This window comes from Trichoplusia ni, chromosome 24 (assembly GCF_003590095.1).
Source record: "Trichoplusia ni isolate ovarian cell line Hi5 chromosome 24, tn1, whole genome shotgun sequence".
In the NCBI taxonomy this organism is placed as follows: domain Eukaryota; kingdom Metazoa; phylum Arthropoda; class Insecta; order Lepidoptera; family Noctuidae; genus Trichoplusia; species Trichoplusia ni.
Genome location: NC_039501.1, coordinates 2,458,744 through 2,475,218, shown reverse-complemented (window position 1 = coordinate 2,475,218; position 16,475 = coordinate 2,458,744). Strand labels below are relative to the sequence as shown.

The 16,475-nt window shown below is 33.9% G+C and overlaps 1 protein-coding gene across 1 annotated transcript in view; it reads right to left on the bottom strand.

Moving 5' to 3' along the window:
* The window catches only part of LOC113505195 (sex peptide receptor-like), a 287,008-nt gene that overhangs the window by 49,227 nt on the left and 221,306 nt on the right, over positions 1-16,475 (bottom strand). The gene's annotated exons all lie outside the window — the stretch shown is intronic.

The following is a 16,475-nucleotide window of genomic DNA, read 5'->3' as shown; positions in this document are numbered from 1 at the left end:
TGGTCCAAATTGAAAAAATCTTTTTGTGTTGAATAGACCATTCATTGACGAAGGTTTTAGGCTATAAACCATCACGCTGCGACTAATAGGAACGAAGATATAATGGAAAATGTGAAAAAATCAGTGCAGGTATAAATCATAACTTATATCTTCTACCCACGGGGACGAAGTCGCGGCCAACAGCTAATACATAATAAAACGTAGAGTATAAATTAATTCCGAATATTATTTTCATTTGTCACCAATAGACGAATTTCTTTTTTTTTTAACAAAAGTTTTCGCAGGACGATGTTTAATATCGCACCGCAACACATCCCGCGCAGAGGATTTAATAATAAATAAATAAATGCAGACAACATCATACATACATACATTGTTCTGAACCCAAAGTAAGTTGCTAAAGCTCTTGTGTTATGGAATTCAGATACAACGAAGGTACCACAAACACCCAGACCCGAGACAATGTAGAAATGTGAATTCTTACATTGACCCGACCGGGGATCGAACCCGGGACCTCAGAGCTAGCGACACCTTGAAACCGGTGCGTACGCCACTCGACCACGGAGGTCGTCAAACGTCGTTGCTTTAGCGACCTTATATCACTCGACTATCCATGAAGTCAGCTGGCCCTTACAACAAGCTTCTATACAAACCCATTTACTAAAACAACAAACTCCCATCATTAGTCGTTCTAACACTTAGCTAGCATTATCTCTTTGAAAACTACCGCCATACTGATAAAGTTAAGTACTGGATAGATAGACTAGTTTTCGTTGCTCTAATTGTATTATAGATAGGCATAGAGGCGTTACAATCAAGCTTACAATTAATATGCTGTTTACATTAGGACAAAATATATGCCGCACGATTTGAGTTACAATTTTTTGGGTTCCGTAGCTAAATGGTATAAATGGAGCCTTTTACTAAGACTCTGCTATATATCTGTCCGTCGTGATTATGCTGTATCTCATAACCAATGATAGTTAGACAGTCGAAATTTCGGCAGAAAACTTTCTTCTGTAGACGTAACGAAAAATTACAAAAGTACTGCACATTTCTCTGTTTTTTTCCTGCGATCTGCTACAGAATATATTTAAAATCGATATGCATACAGCCAGTATCAACAATACAAGAATATTGCAACATATCTCGTCATACAATATTCATTCTTCCACAGTTGTCTGAATAATGAATGCTGTGCGCGGGCGAAACAAAGAGTACAGAACAACCTTGTGCCTGACAACTAGGAATAATACAGAAATACCTCTGCCTTTTAGTTTCAGCTTATCAAAAGATAAATGTGAGTTTTATTTTTTTAAGAAAATGTTTGAATAGTCGACAAGGTTTTATGTTTTTAAATTTGGATCGCTTTTTGTTTTTTTCCTTCTTTCTTTTGACGTCGATTTGATATTCTAAGTTCAATTTATTCAAGTTAAGAAATATAGTGAAATATTGAGAGCCAATTTACGAATGTTATAAAAATGGATTTAGGTACTAGTATTTCTATACCTTTGAAAATTAAAAAAAACACAATGTAGACTTAACTTCTATACGTATAATTATGTACAGAACCACGTGTAAAGTTTCAACAAAATAATAAAAAGTCCACTGATATTTAACCCACATTACACAAAGCAAATACCAAAAGCTCCATATACAGCCCTTAATACACCAAACACAAGATATAATGAACACGTGTACTCACTTTAACGGCTTCACGTGCTATGTAATAGTCAACACATGTCTCTAATACGTTAGACATTAGAAGATCGTTGACAAACTCTATTAAAATTTACAGCGGCCATAAGATGGGGTAACTTTGACTGGGCTGTTGGTCTAGTGGTTAGTGACGTTGACTACTGCTATATCAGAGGTCGTGGGTTCGATTCCCATCCAGGACAAATGTTTTTGTGATGTGCACGATCATTTGTTTTGTATCTGGGTGTAATTTATCTATATTATGCATGTACTTAGAAATATATAAGTATGTTTAACAGTTGTCTAGTACTCATAATACAAGCTATGCTTAGTTTCAGACTAGACGGGGATGTGTAAAAAAAAATGAAAGGCCGGAGATTTTCTGTATTCCTTCACGGTGAAACAAGTTTCGTTGGAAAAAATATGTAAATAATCTATACTTCTATACTAATCTATATCTATGCTCTATACTAATATATAAAGCTAAAGAGTTTATTTGTTTGTTTGAACGCGCTAATCTCAGGAACTTCTGGTTCAAATTGAAAATTTCTTTTTGTATTGAATAGACCATTAATCGAGGAAGGTTTTAAGCTATATAACATCAAGCTGCGACTAATAGGAGCGAAGATACAATCTAAAATGTGGACGTGGACAAAGTTGCGGGCAACAGCTAATAAATTATATTTTGCACGTGCTGTTTTGAGTTTATTATGCATGGTATTGTTTTAGGCATTGATGTTTTAAAGATTCTGAGTGTGATGACAGGAGGAAATCGTACTAATATTATAAGCGCGAAAGTATTTTTAGTATTTGGGTGTGTTTCTCTTACACGCAAAACCACTGAACGGATTTGAACGAAATTAAATACAGACATAGTTTATAGCCTGGATTAGGCTGTAGGAAATATTGTATTTAGATTAAATGTTTCCTTGGACTCATTTTCGATCTGTAGTGGGAGGAGCCCGTGGCAACAGCTAGTGATAATTTTCATTTAAGTATAAAACATGCAATCCCGATCTGTTGCATTATTTAATAAAAATATAAATACATTTATTATAGACCAAGATCATGATATGACATTTTTCGGCAAGAAAAAAAGGGGACCCCTACCACTGCCTATAGTTTTTGTTTATTGTAGTTGTGGAAGAAGGACGCTGCTATTCAACGTGTAGAACGCTATCTCGCTCCCACAACGTATCTCTGTGTCTTCAGACCAGATCAAACAAACATAAAACTATACAACCACATTTTCTTTTGTTATAAAAGATACATTAAGATATCTTTTACCTTTTAGTCTGGGATTAAGTGATGCTAAACATAAAAGAACTTTTTATCAAAGAAAAACAATATCTTTGTCTAGATTTTTTATCGTATTGTAAGGATCATAGGTGTATAGGGATTTCAGTAACATTATGTAGCAATTCTTCTACCCTTTGTGTGTAAAAGAAATATTTTAAGACCTTGCTTTACTTAAGATCTTTTTATTTTTTCCATATTTATTTTACCTTTTATAAATACTTAGCTGAAACAAATATTGGTTACACTGGAAAATTCATTTTTAACAAGTGTCATCAAAATCGATTCAGCAATTTAGAAGTGAAATCGTGAAACGGTTATTTAAGAGACCGTTCAAGTGCAAGTTGCGCTTGATTTATTGATAGTTTGGCAACACGCTTCATGAGCTAAAGCCTGGTAACAGAAAGACAGACAGCTAAATCTCAGTAACAGGGTTCCGTATTTACCGTTTTTTACGGAACCCTAAAAAAGTAAACGATACTCTTGATACCCCAAACGTCCATCAAGAGCTGCACATAACACATGTTTACTAAATCTTATTCCATGAACGAAGTTTCTAAATTCAGTTTTACGATCTCACAGATGGACGAAAAGTAAATATTTCATTTTGATTTCTTCGTGAACCACATAAATTTAGTTAACTAGACGGGTATGTTTGTTTGTGAGATCATTGCTCGAGAAAACTGTTTTGTTTAGTTGCAGTTCTTTTTTAATCTATACTTCTATACTAATATATAAAGCTGAAGAGTTTGTTTGTTTGTTTAAACGTGCTAATCTTAGGAACTACTGGACCAAATTGAAAAATTATTTTTGTGTTGAATAGACCATTCATCGAGGAAGGCTTAGGCTTTAGGCATAAATCATCACGCTGCGACTAGTAGGAGCTAGGATACAATGGAAAATGTGGAAAAAACAGGGTAGATATAAATCTTAACTTATATCTTCTAACCACGCGGACGAAGTCGCGGGCAACAGCTAGTGTCGGTATAAAGGTTGCGATGATTTGGTCTTGGATTTTATACTTTTGAAGTTGTATGTTTATCTGGGAGTCTACTATCACGTCATAAAGTCGAAGGGAGATGTCGCTCTACGCCTAACAGATATTTCCGACTGTAAATTTAAACAAAATTATGGCACTTATCTTCAAAACACAATCTCACGTTACACATGACAAGAATGTTTCAATCAATTCATCGCTCCCTAAAGTAAACATATTAATAAAACATTTTGCGTTTGATTTCGGAAAAATAATGTATGAACATACAAAAGCCCTTTGATCATAGGGAAAATAAAGTTTGCTCTTGGAATTATAATTTCTCTTGTAAAGACAGGAAGTCGTAAGGAAGGAAATTAAAAATGTATGAGAAAACACGTGTTAAAATACAATGGTAAAATCGAAAAATATGAAAAATGTATTTGATGACTAGCTTTTCGCCAACGGCTTCACCCGCGTCGAGGTCGGTTATATCGCGTTTCCAAGAGAACTCTTCAAAAGTCCGGGATAACAATTATCCTATGTTCTTTCTCAAGGTCAACTCTATCTCTCTACCAAATTTCATTAAAATCAGTTCAGTGGTTTAGACGTGAAAGCGTAACAGACAGACAGACAGAGTTACTTTCGCATTTATAATATTAGTGGGGATATTATATTTTATATATATAAGACTTTTATGTTATTAAAAAACCTGCAACGTTTTAATTCAATTACTAGATAGATAGGTTATTGTTTTCCAATAAAAATATTTGGCAATCAGCTAGCCCCGAATGGAAACAGACAACTCGACAGACCCAGGCGACGATAGCTGAGTGACCCGAATTAGCTTACGTGCTCTCAGTGCCTTACGCATAGCCAGCTAACTACGTATAAAATTTCATTAAAATCGGTTAAGCCGTTTAGGGTTGAAAGAGAAGTAAACATGCATCTACATGTAAAAATTTTCGACTTTACAGTCCGTATTAGTGAAAATATGTATTTTTCCCTTGCATTTTGTAGTAATTTTGTTCTTTGAGGCAGATTATTACAAAAAAAAACAGGGATTATTCAAATTTTCTCGTTTTTTACTTGTGAATGGTGTTAATAGAGCTACCCAATTAAACCCCATGTTTTAATTATGAAAGGATTTCGTATGGAACAATATCGCTAATTAGTTAGTTTACGCAAATTAGCCTATTGTTTGATTCTAAACATAATTGTAGTCGATTCAGTTGGCATTTATGTTAATATCAATTCTTTTAGTGTGCTAAACTTTTAAAATAATAATTTATGGAAGTATCAATTTGCAGTCTCCCTGACCTTGAATGTTTCAATAAATTTTGTGATTTGTAATAACAACACGATCAAGTGCGATTCGGACTCACGAAACTGAGGGTTCCGTATATATGTGTTGAAATGAAATATGCAGTTAATCATACATATACAAATAACTCATTCAATTTATGACCATACCAACCGTACCTCGATATTCATTTTATTTGTATTATTGGTAATAGTGGAAACAAAAATAAATCTTTTGAGGAAATTTTAATTGTCAAACACATCATAAATTGCATCATTATCAATAACATCTTCTGTTAAAAAAAGTGGAAAACTATCACAGTTCACAACTATCTGTTTATCCACTGTCTATTTGCCAGTATTACTGCACTCTAGAAATTTAAATAAAAACTATTCCCATGTTACTGGAACAAGACTAAATGAAAGGATAAAAAAGTGAATGAACTTTTAGTTTTAAAAGTGAAGTTACACTTTAACGTTATTCGCACCATTGGAGACCAAACTTTTTATTGTCCGACTAATGGGAATGCAGTATTTCATTCCCAATGGGTGGGTTCGTTGGGAAAACTTTTGTAATGGATAGGATTTTTCGTAGAGCTTTATATCATTTGTGAAGCAGAAGTTTTAGATTCATTATGTTACTGGTCGAGTTCTGTTGATGTTGTAGGAGCTATGAGCTTTAGAAAGATATGAATGTATATATAATTAACGAAACATTGCATCGTTAGTTATCGTCTTCGTTGGACATTGTAATGTATTTATATATCCAAATCCCATGCGCTTAGACTCCCAAACTTAGGAACAGTAATCGAGGATCACAAAAATGCTTATCCTACGCAAGCATCGATCCCATGACATGTCGGGCACAGTGGGTTTGGCGTGGTGACTTCAACCATGCGCTGCTTTCCTTTTTTTCTGGTATATCAGCAGAACTATCTCTTGCCTAGCTTTTTCCTCTATTTATTTATTTTATTGGAAAAAGAGGAAAAAGCTGAGGTGCCAGACGTTATAAGATACCCTCGTTATATTTCAATGCTTTTTTATTTCTAGTTACTCCAACGATTGGGAAGTATTTATTTTATATTGATTTTCTCGTACTTTTCTAGTGGATATTGATTTATATTGTATTATTTCAATATATACTTTATCGCCCATAACAAATATAGTAGGTACCTACATTGTATGATGATTAAGATTCAAGTAATTGTTCTGCAGGTTGACATGCGGGTTGTTATGATAAGTAATCAATTGGATTTTGAAAATCCCGTAAAGCTATTACATATTTGTATAAGTAATTTGTTACATAAATAAATAAATTACGGACGTTATAAAACAAGGCAAAAGCAAAATTGTTGGTATGCCGTGACACTATAACAACCCGTAGATTTATTTAAATGATAACATTACAACTTTTGACGACCCGTTTGATTTAAGAAAACCGACTTTTAAAAACAAAAGACACCCTTAACGTGAAAACAAAAGTTATTCAAATCGTAAACGTTTACGAGTTTTCTAAACTTTTTAAAGCGGCTTTTGAAACACCCTTTACATCAACTTAACCCTCAAACTGCTACATACAACATAGACCTTAACACTTTGCATGTCTATAACATTTCGGGTACATTTTGGTATTCAGAATTTTAGATGAGCATAAACGATTCCACCATTTTCGGCCATGTTAGTTGTCGTCGCGGTAGGTACGATGGTCATAAATTATACTGTTTAATGTTTTGGTAAATGAGGTTTGTTTTTTATTAAGCAACTTCAAAAAGAAGGAGGTATCAATTGTGACTTGTATTTTTGTTACCTCATAACCTCGGATTGGATAAACCGATTCTGTTGGTTGGTTTTTTCATTACCCTGTAACTGTCATTTAGTCTTATAAAATGTCTTCACGTGTGGCTCAGCAGTTTTTTTATTTGAAGTCGGTTATATATCTTTGTTATTAATAAATATTATTTTGTTTATTTTTGATGAATATAAGAGACACCTAGACTAGCTGCAAACATTCTTTCATCAGAGCAAACAATCAAACTGATTTTGCAATCTATTTTTTTTTAACTGTTTTGGGTTTAAATCTACAAGATATATGGGTAAATATTAAGCCCATTTTAATTGCACAGATTGATCACAGATATTTCGTACTAGCTGTTGCCCGCAACTTCGTCCGCGTGGTTCGAAGATATAAGTTATGATTTATACCTGCCCTGTTTCTTCCACATTTTCCATTGTATCTTCGCTCCTATTAGTCGCAGCGTGATGGTATATAGCCTAAGGCCTTCCTCGATGAATGGTCTATTCAATACAAAAAGATTTTTAATTTGAACCAGGAATTCCTGAGATTAGCGCGTTCAAACAAACAAATAAACTCTTCAGCTTTATATATTAAGTATAGATGATAATATAACGCGCCGTTAATTTTATTAATAAGCTTTTTGAGTGGTGTCAGGTTTAATTATAGGTAATGTGCTCTAATGAGAGATTACACGCGTCGTAATATATTAATATTAATTTTGTTGTAATAGGTATATTGGCATATATAATTATAACTCATTCACAATTTATTAATTTTATTATATTCAATGGGTAGTTACAGTAACGAGGAGCCCGTGGCTAAGCTATAACCGCATCAGTGAAACGCTCACAGGTTAAGCTATGCTTGACGCTTGACGCGGTTGGTCCGTAGATGGGTGACCATCTGTGTCATAGCGAGTTCCTCCTTGTTTCGGAAGGATCGTTTAATTGTGGGTCCCCACTGTTATTCCTACATCTTTGACAGTCGTTACAGGTAGTCAGAAGCTTGAAAGGTCTGGGGTTGAGTAGATCAGATAGGCAGTCGCTCCTTTTAAAACACTAGTACTTAGCTGAAACCGGTTAGACTGGTAGCCGACCCCAACATAGTTGGGAAATGGCTAGGCCGATGACGATGAAATGATTACAGAAAACAGATCAAAACGTACAAGTAAGTCATCATTGGCATAACCTTTTCCCAACTACAAAATAAAATCTTGTAAATATTTAAATAAAAATTGTAAATATTTATTTACAATTTTACAGAGTTAATTATTTACAGTACAACCATTTGCTATATACAAAAAAAAAACATAAACCCTAATTAAATAATTAAATCAATGCATCTTGAATTACTTAAAAAGCGTAGGAAAAAGACTAGTTTTGTAACTTACAGCAATGTTTTGTTATTTAATCTCAACACGTAATATCAAATGATACAAAACAAAGAAGATATTAAATATTAAATAATTAATAACATTGTTATTCAAGAAGGCAACAACAAAATTTAATATTATCGCGCGGTCTTAGAAGTTTAACTTTTGAACTTTGACGAACATTGTATTAAATTCACATAAATTATTGAGAATATTTATGACGCTTGGATATTCAAGTTGATCGTAAGTCTCGCATACTTTTTAGGGTTAAATACACAATAAAAAAAATAAAAAGGCTCCACTGTCTGTCCTTATATCCGCTCATCTTTCACCAGACTGCATCTCATAAACTGTTGTAGCTATGTAACTATACCCAAAATTGCAATAAATAATAAAAATGAAAATCGAGTGGAAAAAAATAATAGATTTAAAAAATCTAAATACCGACGCTTTTAAATGTCAAATTTTATCTATCTTTGACAGTTTTTACTGTTGTAAATTGCATTGTCATCAGGTTTGAATCGATCCTGAAAATTTCAGACTGCTAGACGAAGAAACAGACAAAAAAAGTGACTTTATAAAAACGTGGAAAAAGGGTTTTACGATCAGTAATATGAAGAATGACCAATGTTTTATGCAAACTTATTTTTTGTCACCTAGTACGGACCCCATAACATTACGAGTTCGACGCGAGTCTACATTACTGATGTCTTTATATATTCCATTAAATTACCTGGACGATTCAAGGCAGTTTTGAAGCATATTTCAATATTGTGTTCATAAACAAAGTGATAACGTGTTATATTTGATCTAGTATCGGAATATTCAAACGTTAAATGTTTACGATTGTACGTGACTTGAAATATTACCATTTTAGTTCACAGATAGAAGCAGGTATGTTTACATATCTAAATAATAAAAAATGTTTATGAGTTCGTAACAAATAAGGTAACAGAGGCAAGTTACGTTTCAGAGTTCCATATTCCATAGCATAAAGAACCAGTCAATAATGGATTCCGCACAAATAGGATAAACATAAACTAGCGGAGTGGTTAAAAAGTAGGTAAAGGAGATTTCAAAGAATTAAATCTAGATGTAGTTATTATTATATTGGAGGAGCTCGTGGCTAAGCTATAACCGCAGAAGTGAAACGATCACAGGTTAAGCTATGCTTGACGCGTTTGGTCCGTAGATGGGTGACCATCTTTGTCGTAAGGAGTTCCTCCGTGTTTCGGAAGGCACGTTAAATTGTGGGTCCCGGCTGTTATTCTTACATCTTTGACAGTCGTTACAGGTAGTCAGAAGCTTGAAAAGTCTGACAACCAGTCTAACCAAGGGGTGTCGTGTAGCCCAGGTAACTGGGTTGAGGTGGTCAGATAGGCAGTCGCTCCTTGTAAAACACTGGTACTTAGCTGAAACCAATTAGACTGGTAGCCGACCCTAACATAGTTGGGAAAAGGCTAGGCCAATGATGAAGTAGTTATTATTGTAAGACACCACTGACAAACGGTGAGGGAAAACATCGTGAGGAAACCCTGGATTCCAAATATTGGAATCTTAAATCGACAACCCGCAATAAACTAGTATGGTGATCAATTCTCAACTAGAAAGAGGCTTGTGCCCAATAGTGGGAAGTATATTCCCCGATATTATCATTATATTTCAAAATGCGAAACTTCTAAAACAAAGAAAAAAAATATGTTTTGATGTTAAAGATGATTGCATAAAACCTCATCCCCACAACCTCTTCCATGACGAACGAAACAAAAACTTGCCGCCATTGAAACAGCATTCTATAGTCTATGCACGATGTTGCGGCGGCGTTCCATTTCACGCAAGGGAATTTAAACTTGGAAGCTCAGATAGCAAAGTGTTGCGTTCCTTTATACGTAACTTTACTGTTTCACACCTAGACAGGTCTCTTATCAGGTTTTATAGTTTTATGCTCCGAATGGTAGAATATTTTAGGAGAAATTTGCTTGAGGTAGGATTCCTTTGTGGTCTGACTTTTGGACTTTTGTGAGATGTACTATGAATTTTAATAGAAATATTTTGTTTTCGGTGAAATTTTGTTCATTTTTATTATTGTATAGTGAAAATGTTCCACAGGGAATACGATATGTGCTGTGAAAATATGTGAAGCACAAAATTTGCAAAAAAGTATTTATTATTTTTTCAATAAGTTCTTTATAACTTAGCATTTCATCTGGCAGAATGAAAGTTGATCAAAAGGGAATTCAATTTTTTATGAACTACGTTGAGGTCAACATACAAGTCGGCTAGAAGAACTAACTATTTTATCGTAAAAAAAAAATATGTTTATAAAAAGGTTTCTTTTAATTATGACAATTATCAATGCTACCAACAAAATCATTCTATAACAAAGTTTATCAACATGCTGCGGCGACCAAAATCTAAATTACGATTGAACCACAAACTACTATTTATAATTAATGTTTACAGTCAAAGTAGTAATTAATCGTAACAAATAATCCCACAATGCTATGCTTGCTAAAACAATTGGGTATATCGCCTGCGTACGCGATATTTCAAAGCTATTATGAACATAGGTAACGAGCTAATTAACACGCCAATTAGTACTGCCAAGCATTCATTTTCAGGGTTGTTGGGTAAGCCACACTTTTTAGTGTCGAATTTCAACCTTATTCCATAAGATATACAATCTGTATTGTACATTATCTTTTTGTGAATACGTTGGTAGAAAAAACTTTAAATATAAATTATCAATTTCAACTTTTAGTAAATCGAGCGCTTGTGCCGGACGGCACGTTCGTGTTTAACGCGTGCTTCAAAGAGATGTCAACAAGCTCGGGTGGCCTATTATGGCTGATGCCTGACAAGCCAGCAGGATTATCAAAAAGGGTTACCACGGCCCCGGTATACAAAGGAAAGACCGTGGATGGGTTTTAGTCAGTAGAAATCTAACGATTAACCAAAAGCGGGAGAAATCATTTGATGATTTCTATCTGGCAGACACACACACTTATTTTACAAACATGGCTTAAAACCATTTTATGTGTATCTTACATACCTTTGCAGGTATCATGGTCATCAGTCTGTCCGTAACCATGATACCTGCAAAGGTGTCGAAAGGTCGGGAACTAAAATCTAAAATTAAACCGCGATAAAATCCATAAAAATAGTTTCATTTCAATTCTAACATTCACGTAAACCTAAAAACATGGCTTAGACAATTGCATGTCGCGTCAAAAAGCTATTCTTCGTGAGAATAGACATTTTATCCATCGAAACCATTTTGTCGAAATTTTGTCGTAGCTGCATATATCACCGAGTCGTGGCTCTTGGCAGGCATTTATTATAAATTTGGAATACAAACTCCCTGAATTTGTTTGAACAAGTACTTCTACTCTACAGGGAAGTTGAAATATTATATGGACAGAACGGAGGAGTATTTGGACCAAGAAGGTTTTATTCGACAATAACGAACAGCCGAAATGTTTAGATGTTGACTGGTGAAAAATTTGGTAAAAAACTTGTCCGTCATCTGATCACTTAAGATATTGTAAGAGAGAAGGAGGCTGTCTTCTATTGTCTTCAACGTGTACAAATGGGAAGTCAGACAAAGAGGTACCGTAAATCGTTACGTTACGCAGCAAGATACCCTCCAATAAGAAGTTATCACTTCCATAAAAATAACCTTTTCAGAAATGAAATAATGATTGGCAGCTATAGACACTCTTTTACGTCTATTTAATAGACCAACATACACTTGAGTCTAATGACACCCAAATGTCAAAATCGGTAGGCATTCAAAAGATAAAGAAAACTCACGTAGTTCACGAATCTTCAAAACCTAATGCTTTTCACATAAAGCTTCAGAAATAATACTCATGTTTAAAAAAAAGAAAAATTCGTGATTTAGAATAAATAATCTCCTGGTCAGTCAATCAGTCCATTCATTTCCAAAAATACCAAACAAACACGCATCAAAGCCTACAAAAGCGACATCCACTTCATTGTTTTTAATAAAACTAAAGGTATGTATACGTGCGGGCTCATAAAGCGGGGTTCACACTGAAGTGCAAAACAAAAATATTCCATACGAGCATATTGCCGTGTGATCGTTACGTGTGATCTTCCGGGTGGCTGGCGACGGATAACAACGATAGTTATTTTATCAATACTCGATGTGAATCACAAAAGGTACATGGACTTTTAAATGGGACTGTAAAATTTGTAAAGTGACATTTAAAAGAGCTGTCTTTGATATTGTTACAGAGCAAAAAAAACAGACTTAAAAATAGCCGGAGTTTCGACGTTTCTTTTCAGAGTATCCATTTAAGAAATGTCGGCTCCAGCTAATTTTATAGAACTATGAAAACGAAATAAAAAACACGTATACGAATTGAAAAGTCGTGTACCTTTGAAAAGCTCAATTGGAAACATCCTTGTAAATTCTTTATTTCATTTGTAAAGCAATTTAATTAAACCTAATTTGACGTAATGGCTACAATTATTCCACCGACTTTCGCCTTTGTGCAAACAAAGGCAGAAAAAATCACTCATGTGTAAACTCTTTGGTTGATTGGCCACAGATAAAAAATAATTGAATTGATTTCGAAACTTGTTTTTGACAGCCGTCGCACAATACAGTCGTATTTACTATTTGATCAAGTTTTTTGAATATGGAATGACTATGGCAATGGTGCTATATTTTTTTTACTTGCCCTATTAATTCAGTGGCTGGGAAAATTAAAGTTCGAAAATCGCTATTGGAAACTTAATTTATAATACTTTTGATTCAAAAGCGTTGTTGAACGTATTATTTCTTTTTAAACCTGGAACAGCTTTCTGTTCAATTTCGCTTAGAAGCACAAAAAGTTTTTTTTTCTCACAGTATCCTTTGTAGGGCAAAGACTAGGTACCTTCCATTATTCCACTGTTTGTATATTGATTGATATACTTGTGTGCGACTAGTTGACCTCGAAATTTGAAACAAAATTTAGTGAAAAATCCTCTATATTCCAAAATTGAAACCACAATACCTCACATATTAATGTTCAACACACCTACATGAACACCGGCTAAACTTGATAGTTAGACGGTAATCACTCGATGCGAGTTCAAGTTTTGATCCCCTAACTTGAACGTTACAGCCTGATATACCAGCTTACAACTTCACGCAAACTTTGAATGCCAATTTCCTGACTACCTACTACCAACTCCCAAAGTTTCGCTGTTACAGCTGTAAGAGCGAGACAGCACTCTGTCTAGTAGCGTGCTATCTCTTTCCCACTTTTACAAATCTTTCTTTAAAAGCTGGTGGTAGAGGTAAGCTTTCTGTATGGAGTATATTGTTCTTTGTTAATGGACCTACTTTTATAAGCTTTGTAATAGTTCTGAAGTTAAAATGGCGATTTGAACGCTTGAGAATCTCGCAAAAGTGAGTTTAAATTGTTAACATTGTTTTTATTTGTATTCGTGACTAGTAATCACGATATGTTTGTTTTTATGTTTGTTAGCTTAGTTGTATGGTCTAATTTTAATGAAATTTAGTATGGACTAAGCGGACATCTTGAACTAACACAGGTTTTTATTCGTAGGTAACACCGCGGGGCATAGTTATGTATTATAAATAAGCAAATGTGAATTTGTTTGTGTGTGACGCTTTTCTGCCAAAACTGAACCGATGATAAGATACATTTTCAGCTAACATCATAGGCTATAAATGCCATGAACATAAAAAAAATACGTTGAAAAGTGGAAATAATTTATTTTATAAAACTACATTCAATAGTTCAAAGTCTTAAGCTACAAAAAGTTTCTAAGCTCCTAGGATTAGCCCCTGGGCTCCGAAACAAGTGTTAGATGCAACGCAACGGGTCTTAGATCGCTTCTCTAGCCTTATACGCGTATTGCCAGCCGGAAAATTAGTTTTGTTAACTTTGTCAGGGTTAGCACTTTAAAAATACATGTTTTTTAAACGACAATTCGTCAGTATTTTAATTCCTTCTTTATTTGTTTGTTACCTCAGACCTTCGGTCTGGATGAACCATTTATGTTGATTATTTTTTAATTTAATCTGAAATAACTGGCATATTTCCCCATAAAAAGTATTTGGCCTTAGTAGTTTTTTTTGGAGTCAATTGTACGCTTTTGTTGTTATGAACAGATTATTAGATCATAATCTTGTGTAATGTTATTTATGTTGAAAGGCAGGTGCTATTATATGCCATATCGTGTTAAAAAACGTTTCCAATTATCATCATTATAGCAATAGCCCAAATTAGTTAATGGAAACAATTTACAAAAGTTTTGTAGCTATCCACCGGATCTCTTCACATGAAGTCATCCCGTGAATGAAAAGAAATAATAAAAAAGTCATTGGTCCATAAACCATCTCTTCCGCATTCATGTAAATCCGTTATAATCAATCATAAATCCTCCTTTGTTACCTTCCATTACCATAGAGAAGTATAGAAAAATCATTAATAACCATAGACCATCAATCTAGCAGTATTCTGTACAAATGTTCTTGTTGAGCACGTTTAGCCGAGTCATAATGTTCCAATATCGATGCCGGCAGCAAACTGTTTAGTGTAATCTGTGGTCATTAGTGTTGAGTGCTGCGGATTAGGGTTGCCAGGTGAAATAATTGTGGAAAGAAATGGTAACGTTGCGTGGAGTAAGGTTTTATTGAGGTTAGTTTGATTTAATGTTTGGCTATTTTGCTTTTATTGTTTTTTTTTCTTTGCAAGTTGTGGTGAAATTAGTTTTCAGTTTTATCAGATTCAATTTAATGCCGTAATTTCACAACCGTCGTAATTTACCTTAATTAAATCAATAGAGTATATTTTCTGACTTTCATAACCGTTAACAGGACATAAAGCACCCATAGTAGAAAAAAATGTATCGTTTGCATTTTTTCTCTTGATACATAAAACTACTTAAATCATTATTAAAAACTAATATACTTAATTCTAAGATGACCTCATTAAAATCGGCATAACATTTTCATCACAATTCCACAGAATCCTACCAATCAAAAACCACTTCAATTACATTGTTATTTGAATATACATACGTACATAACGTAATCTTATTTAAACCAACATCAAAGGACGAAAAGCTCGTGTTCCAATTTCGCAAAACATGAAATAAAAAATTAAAAGTTGGCAGCCCTGTGTTTTAGCGCCAAAACGAATGCCAGTGGCAATTTCCCGCGCTAACTGTATAATGCGACGGCGAATTGGCTCTCTGGCAATGTCTGGCATTCCTTGCGTCTTGTGCCACCGAATATAGGAAACAAGGAAGTTTCACACAGAGTATAAGTGAGTATCACTAATGGGAGAAAATGATCAACTCATGACAACGTATTGAAATGTAACAGATCATTTTCTATAAAAAAAATGGTGAACAAAATTAATTCAATTAATCTTAATTGATACTATTTTTTACTTAATTATATTTTGTCAATAGTATCTAAATTCTAAAACCTTTATTTTGTAACAAACCTCTAGAAAATATTTTTTCTTTTGTTTCCGCATTTAAAAACTGAACATGAACCATTCTACCTATTTGATAGACAATAAAGAGCGACATGATTCGAAAACGAATTTCGCCGAAAATTATTGTCCGACTTCGGCGATGAAGGAACTTCCATTTACTTTCACGTTCCGTGTCTTGTACAATCTCATGCAGTGTTTATGCCGTTAGCATAGGAATTAACTTGTATCTTACTATTTTACTGCTTTGTATTGAATGTCTGCTTATTTATAGTATTCTTCTTGTTTGTTAATCTTTGGCATTTGTGATGCAGTTGTTAAAAAATGTTTTTGAGAGAATTGTTTTAAGGTTAAGCCACGTGATATTGTTTTATTTTAGTAATTTCGTTGACTTCATATTTATAATCAAAATTCAACTATTATCCATATCTATTTTATTAAAGTGAAAATAAATAGTCAAGTTTTTAGTCACTTAATAAAAAGTCCATCAAGACTTTATTTCAGACATTTTTACTCCAAAATAGTTCAAAAATCGTAAAGCACCATCAAACC